The sequence below is a fragment of the Pinus tabuliformis genome, chromosome J (assembly GCF_031772625.1).
Source record: "Pinus tabuliformis cultivar Carrire ecotype Pingquan chromosome J, CPIR1, whole genome shotgun sequence".
Classification (NCBI taxonomy): domain Eukaryota; kingdom Viridiplantae; phylum Streptophyta; class Pinopsida; order Pinales; family Pinaceae; genus Pinus; species Pinus tabuliformis.
In genome coordinates this window covers 329,904,470-329,911,344 of record NC_142295.1, presented here as the reverse complement: position 1 = coordinate 329,911,344, position 6,875 = coordinate 329,904,470, and positions in this window count along the sequence as shown.

The following is a 6,875-nucleotide window of genomic DNA, read 5'->3' as shown; positions in this document are numbered from 1 at the left end:
ATATGAAAATATTACCAGATACATTAAAATTGGACTCCTCACTTAATATTTTGCAAAAGGAAATAAAATTTTACATTTAGAATCTCACAATATTTTGAAATGTTTGTTTGAAGATAGGCTTAACCTTTGATTAGTTGAAAGGAGCTATTAACAAATGTATTAAAAGAGCATTTTGATGTACTACTAATCAAAACCAACAACATATAGAGAATATCTCTCACTTTAAATACGTGGAAAAAAAATCTTACTAGACATATTGCGATGTAGTGTACTCGTCTCTCTAAATGTTTCAATGTAAACAAAACATAAGGTTAGATTATGTAAAATCGTATCCAACAAATAACTTAATTACATTCATTTTTAATATTTTTTTCTTTTTCTCATTTTAATTTATAAGTGAAGCTGAGTTTTCTTTAATAATACATATACATTCATACATAAATTTCAATCATAAAATCGTTCCACAAATGAGTTTCAAATTGAACTTTGAAACTCACCACCATCATATCTTTTATACTTGTAAAACCAACTTTTATGAGAAGCCATATGAAAGGAAGCTCTTGATTTGACTATCCCAGCCTCATGATCTACATGTGCACTTAATAAGACAAATACACATCCTCTCTTTCATCTAAGGAGGTTTTTACTTCTATAGAAGGAACCTCATCAGATCACTTCTCTTTTCTATAATTTTGGATTATAGTATTTCTTGTAATGCCCTTATTTTTTACATCTGGAACATACCTTCACCAATATTCTTGGAGATTTAGAACTTTGTCAATATATAGCTCTGAATTGAGGACGTATTTTTATTTCTATTATGAGAGTGCTTTCATATAGAAAAATTTAATGTTCCATGTTTTTCTATCTCATCTCTTCCAATAACAAGAATGAGACTATAACATAGAAACTTAAGGTACTTGCAATACTATCTATGGAAACAAACAAATTGTCCCACTATTTAGGTAAAGAATACAAAAATTTAATAAACTTATCTTCATCTGAAATATTAATGTCAATATATTAATGTCAATAGATAAAAACTAACTTAAAATTGTATTGAACGAGTTTAGATGCCCTGTCACCATCCTCCATTTATATAAATTTTTCCATAGAAACAATTTGTTGACTAGGGACTTAGACTAATAGAAGGTGCCTAACATGTTCCATAATGTCTTCATTTTAGTTTCTCCTAGAACATTCAATAATACAAAGTCCAATAGACATAATCATATTGTGCTCTTTTCCTATTGATTAAACTTGTTACAGTCTTCCATAAGAATCATTGCTAGTGTAGTAACTAGAACCATTATGATATATTGATATTTGTCCACTAATACCTATACCAATTTTGAGTTGCCATAACTCAAAACTTTGCACATTGAATTTATCAATCTCTATCTTTGAACTGCTTTCCATATCCTTTCATCACAAGAATTGATTCCATGTATTTCCCAATATAGTAGGGTCTACCACAAGCCTAAGAAAATCTATTAGCAACAAAAGCATCCCCATTAAGCCAAAATTGTTTTGATACCAAATGTAGATTTTAACCCTTTATAGTTAATTGCTACAAACAAATACTTAGTAAAATAGAAAAAATGCAATGGAAAATTGATACATAACATCCCCCTTTATAGTATTACTATATATATATATATATATATATATATATATATATATATATATATATATATATATATATATATAGATATAGATATAGATATAGATATAGATATAGATATAGATATAGATATAGAGATATATATATATATATATATATATATATATATATATATATATATATATATATATATATATAGATAGTGGCTTCCATAAATCACCAATCCATTTACGTCAAATTAGAATATAATCGTAATTCCTTAACCAAAACTACAAAACTATGAGCTAAACCACCATACTCTACAAAACTGCTAGAAATGAAAACAATGTGTTAAAAACCACTAAAAACAAATGCAAAAAATTGCTTTTTCAGAATACTCCCTGTGATCCCTAATGGATTCGAGTGCAATGTACATCACATAAAGGTAGTTAAACAAATAATATAAAAAATACCAAACAATCTATAATGTTAAATTCATTAAGAAGAAGCAAAACTACTAAGGTAAGAATTTCAAATTTAGAAACAAGAAGCAGCAATTGGTAATGCAAGAGTAGTGGGCGATTTCAAAAGAAATGTGTTTTTACTATTGGAATATGATGCAGGAGCACTGGATCAAGTACCAAATTATATCTACGTTAGCTTAGGGGGTTGCTGGTATTACTAGGAATTTGGTTTCCTAGGGTCGATTAAATATATTTCTATAAGTTATTAATAGGTTTGAATTGTAAATGTTCTCGAATGTTTCAGAACCTGATTAGATCTAGTTTGGTGAGATTTTGTAGGGATAAGAAATCCTAATTTAGGTGTTAGTTAGAGGTTTGTGGGTCGTTGAGCATATCAAGATCTAGTTGAGGAAAAGGTGGAACTGAATCATAGCCGGTTTAGAATCCTCGGTATAGAAGATATATTCGAAGAATGTAATATAGGAGAGAGGGGAGATAGATTGAATGAGGGGAGGTCTGACAGATAGAGAGGGCCAGGGCAGAGCACACCCATCCTTGTATGATCAGGCCATTGAGGTAACAGTAATATGTTAATAAAGATTCTGCATATTAAATCTGTAATAGTTCTGTGCTTCTGTGACTTGATCTCCCCATGATCAATTGGACAAGTGTGTAAGTGTCTGCTCAGAAATCTCTGTGTGATTTCTGTGATGGTCTGTGAATGATTAATGAATATATGAAATGTTTCTTAGGAATTCGCATGCAATCCCTATAATACGAAATGGCAATGTTTGAATGCATGAATTGTGATCGCTGAATGGGTTTCTCCTGGTAGTTAATGGCACAGGAATTACGAGGTTCCTGTAGAAGGGTTTGAATACCTTTCTGGCATAGAAATCGTTGTGATTGATATGAATCAAGTTTTGTATGTTGTATCAGAGGAACCTGTCATAGGTTAAATCCAAAGTCAGTAATAAATTGTTAATGTCACTGGAATCGCCATGGGAAGTCTCTGCATGGTGTTTGTTAATTTCCAGTTCACGGAAATCGCCATCTCGGTGTAAATGAACCAATACTTCTATTGATTAGGGATCCGCTCAGAGATCTGGAGACCCTGCCTGAAAGGTGGAAAAACAAAACTGGACCTGAGGTATCCGATCTCATCACACCTGAGGATGCAGAAACTCTATTGGACTCAGGAACCACATCTAATGTCGGTTTGTTTGACTTATTAAAGGGCACTGAAAATAAGAAGTTGAAGCAGCGTCCAGGCAAGAAGATGACGTGTTCTTTTGTCAAACAGTTAGTGAACGCGTAGCCGCTGTTCTTGGCATTAACACAAAGACAAAGAGGGCAGCATTGGTACTATTGAAGAAGGTGCCTGAAAAAATATCCCATTTTGATGGAAAATTCGAGAAAGCTACTGTAACTGAGTTTGTCTTTGCAAACAAGCTCCCATTAGTGATGACTTTCACCAGGGAAGGTGCTAATATGATAATCGAAAATTCTATAAAGAACCAAATCCTGCTCCTTGTAACTGCCAAGGATTATGAAAAGGGCATTCCATCATTTCAAGAAGCTGCAAAAGCATTTAAGGGAAAGATCCTTTTTGTGCATGTTGATTCTAAAAATGCTGATGTTGGGAACCCAATTATGGAATACTTTGGCTTAAGTGGAGATGAACCAAAGGTAATCGCATGTGTTTTATCTAGACAGCACATCAAATATCTTTTTGAAGTTGAAATAAATATGGATAAAGGCTTTTGGAGAGGACTTCCTTGCAGATAAACTCAAGCGTTTCTTGAATTCTGAACCTGTGCCGGTAAAAAATGATCGAGATATAAAATTTATTGGCCATTAAGGGGGATTTAAATCTCGATAAGGTATACTGGTTGTGCAGCCATAAGGTTGCATCCTTTTTGTTATCAGAGCGAGGTTAAGGAAGAAATTTCTTGCGGAGAGATGTTTGCTCATGAAGATTTAAGACTACAGAGGTATGGAAACAACAACATGTTGAATGAATGAAGTTTGGTACCAGATTACGACAGTGAGACTGTAGAAGAACTTTTGCGAAGTTCTTAGAGAATTGTAGCAGAACGTGCAAAATCATGAAGTTTTGGAACCGTTAGATGAACAGTGTGATGGAAGATCAAGGGTGAAGATAAAGTTGACAGAGGAAGTGAAATTTTTGGTAGCCAGCACCTAATGACAAGGCAGAGCTGATCTGAATATAATGGTAACAGTGTGACCTGAACATAATGGTAACAGTGTGACCAGCTTAGGTGATAGAGCTGGTAATCAAAAATATTGGCAGGACAAAAGGAAAAAACATGCGTGGTTTGTGTGCAAGGGTTCAAAGGTTGCACAGGGAGAATGCAGGTCTTGGAAAAAGACAAAAGCTGATAGTAGCAAGGAGGTAAGATAACAAATATGGGATGTAATTTATACTCCCTAGGAAAAGTTGTAGAGGGAAAATGGCCAAGGACAATAGAGATCAAAGATAACATAGATGAAATATAGCTGAGAGAGCTGAGAATTTCATTCTCATGGGAGATTTTAAATCCAAAGACGTAGTAGAACAGAGAGGAGAAGAGTTTTACTCTCAAAGAAAGAATTTGTAGAAGCAAATAATTTGAGATAGTCCATGCAAAATGTAGATGGACATGATCCTGCAGGGATCATAAAAAAATATATATGATGATATTTGTTTTAACTGAGTTCATAAACTGTGATTGAAGGTTTTCAGTAGCAAGAAAAGGGAAAAGCGGAGCAAAGAAAGCACTCTGAAGCGGCAATGAACCTGAAGAATCCAACAAGAGATTGGACAGCGAGGACAACTGAATTGTTCTCAAGGGAGAGTGAGAGCTTGAAAAAGCCTAGAAGGAGAAAATATGTTGCTCAAGAGAAGGTTCCAGATAGAGGACCATGCTTACCAAATGACTGAGTGAGGAGAGCTTAGTGAGGTAAGATTGCAGTAAGGAGGACTTGCTGTTGCAGAGGCTTGTTGCAGTGGAGTGAGGAGCTCATGAAGAGAAGGTGAAGACAAAGATGATGGAAGATCATTGGAGAGGTTCTGAAGAAAGCCACTGTAGAGGAAAGGATGCCAAGACAAACGACATGAAGAGGATGAGTCAAGAGGAGCTTGACAAGCAACTTGCTGACATGAAAGCAAGATTGGAGATATTGACGGAGCTACTACAAGAACCAGAAGACCAGAAAAGAGGATGGAACTTTCCATTAAAAAGAAAGAAGGAGATTTGGCATTCATTACAGATGAGGTGGAAGCAAAAGGAGATTGACTTATGGACAAAGGAAATCAAATTCTTTGAGTCAAGGATACAAATTGAAGATGCCACAGGCAAAATCGTTCAGAGGAAAATGCTTGAAGAAGCAGGAGGAGTAGATTAAGTTATCTACAAGCCAGAGGAAGGAATATCTCTGGGTGATGATGAGGAAGAGGTGAGATTGTATGAGGGTCTCAAAATTTAAGAAGAGAACTTGGATCAGCATACTGAAATGTTAACAGGAAACCTTGAGGAAAGCTCAAGGAGATATCCTAAAATGTTGACAGGAAGACTAGAAGGAAATTTAGAGAAATAGGTTGAACTGGTGACAGAAGGTAAAACTGATGGAACCATGGAAACACAACCTTATGGGAAAGATGCAAATAAAGTAATTGATGTTCCACATAAGCTTCCAACATTGCATACATCGTTGTCAGAAAGCTTGGCTACAATGTTACCCCTCGAAGGAAGTTCAGGTATGCAAGAAGGCCATATGAGCATCAGGAAGAGTGTTTTATCAGTAGAAAAGAATTTTTTAGTTCAAGATGTAACATCTAAAAAATATTCTGTAGAGGATGTGCAACTTTCCAAGAGCAGCCTGAGAGAGACAAAAGAGGTCAAAGAGGATTTAGATGACGTGGAAGTATCAGTTTGACAGGAAGGGGAAGACAAATCATCGTTTAATATTTCATTTGTTGGTCAACAAAAACCTCGCAGAAATGCCACCAAAAGTAGTGATCAACCCTGTTCTGCTCCCGTGGTTTGAGATGCACATCAAGTTGGTTACCTTGAGAAGTTGGCAGGTGGGGACATATCAATCGAAGGAAGGGTTAAGTTGCCGACATCTTGTCTTTGTGGTGATAGAGGTAATCTTAGAGCATTAAAAGAAACTCGAAATTTGGTAAGTTTAACTTTGGGAAACAACAATCACCCTGTCACATCAGGACATTCTGATTCCATTGAGCTAGCTAATGTGTCAATAATAGGGTTGCACATAGTTGGTAGAGACATTTCTTGGCAGGAAGCATGTGGTCCTACCTATGGTTCCTCTCCACCCAATGGCTCCTCAACATTGTTTTCAAGCGATTCAGTATCACCCGCTTGGAGTGTAGTTGACAGTGTTGGAAGAGAAAACTGCATAGAAGGTGAGCGCTCAAAAATATTAGTGAAAGCAACATATAAAGGTAAAAAAGGACAACCAATGAAGATTGTTAGAGAATTTCATGAAGGAGAGACTATGATTTCTGAAAACATAGTAAAAGATCATCATGTTGTCATGATAATAGGCATGATTGAGTCAACCATGGAAGATGTTGAGTTGATCAACCTGAAAAACATACCTCAAGGAAGAAGACATGAAACAAAAATTCACCTAGAAAAAGGTGAAGAAAAGGAAGAAGAGTTGGAAATGACAAGAAGTCAACAACAGGATCAAGGAGAAGAAGAAAGAAGCTCTCATCAAGAAGCTAATGTATGGGAGAAGGAGCTAGAGTTACTGGAGAAATGGATAAAAGCACTAGTACC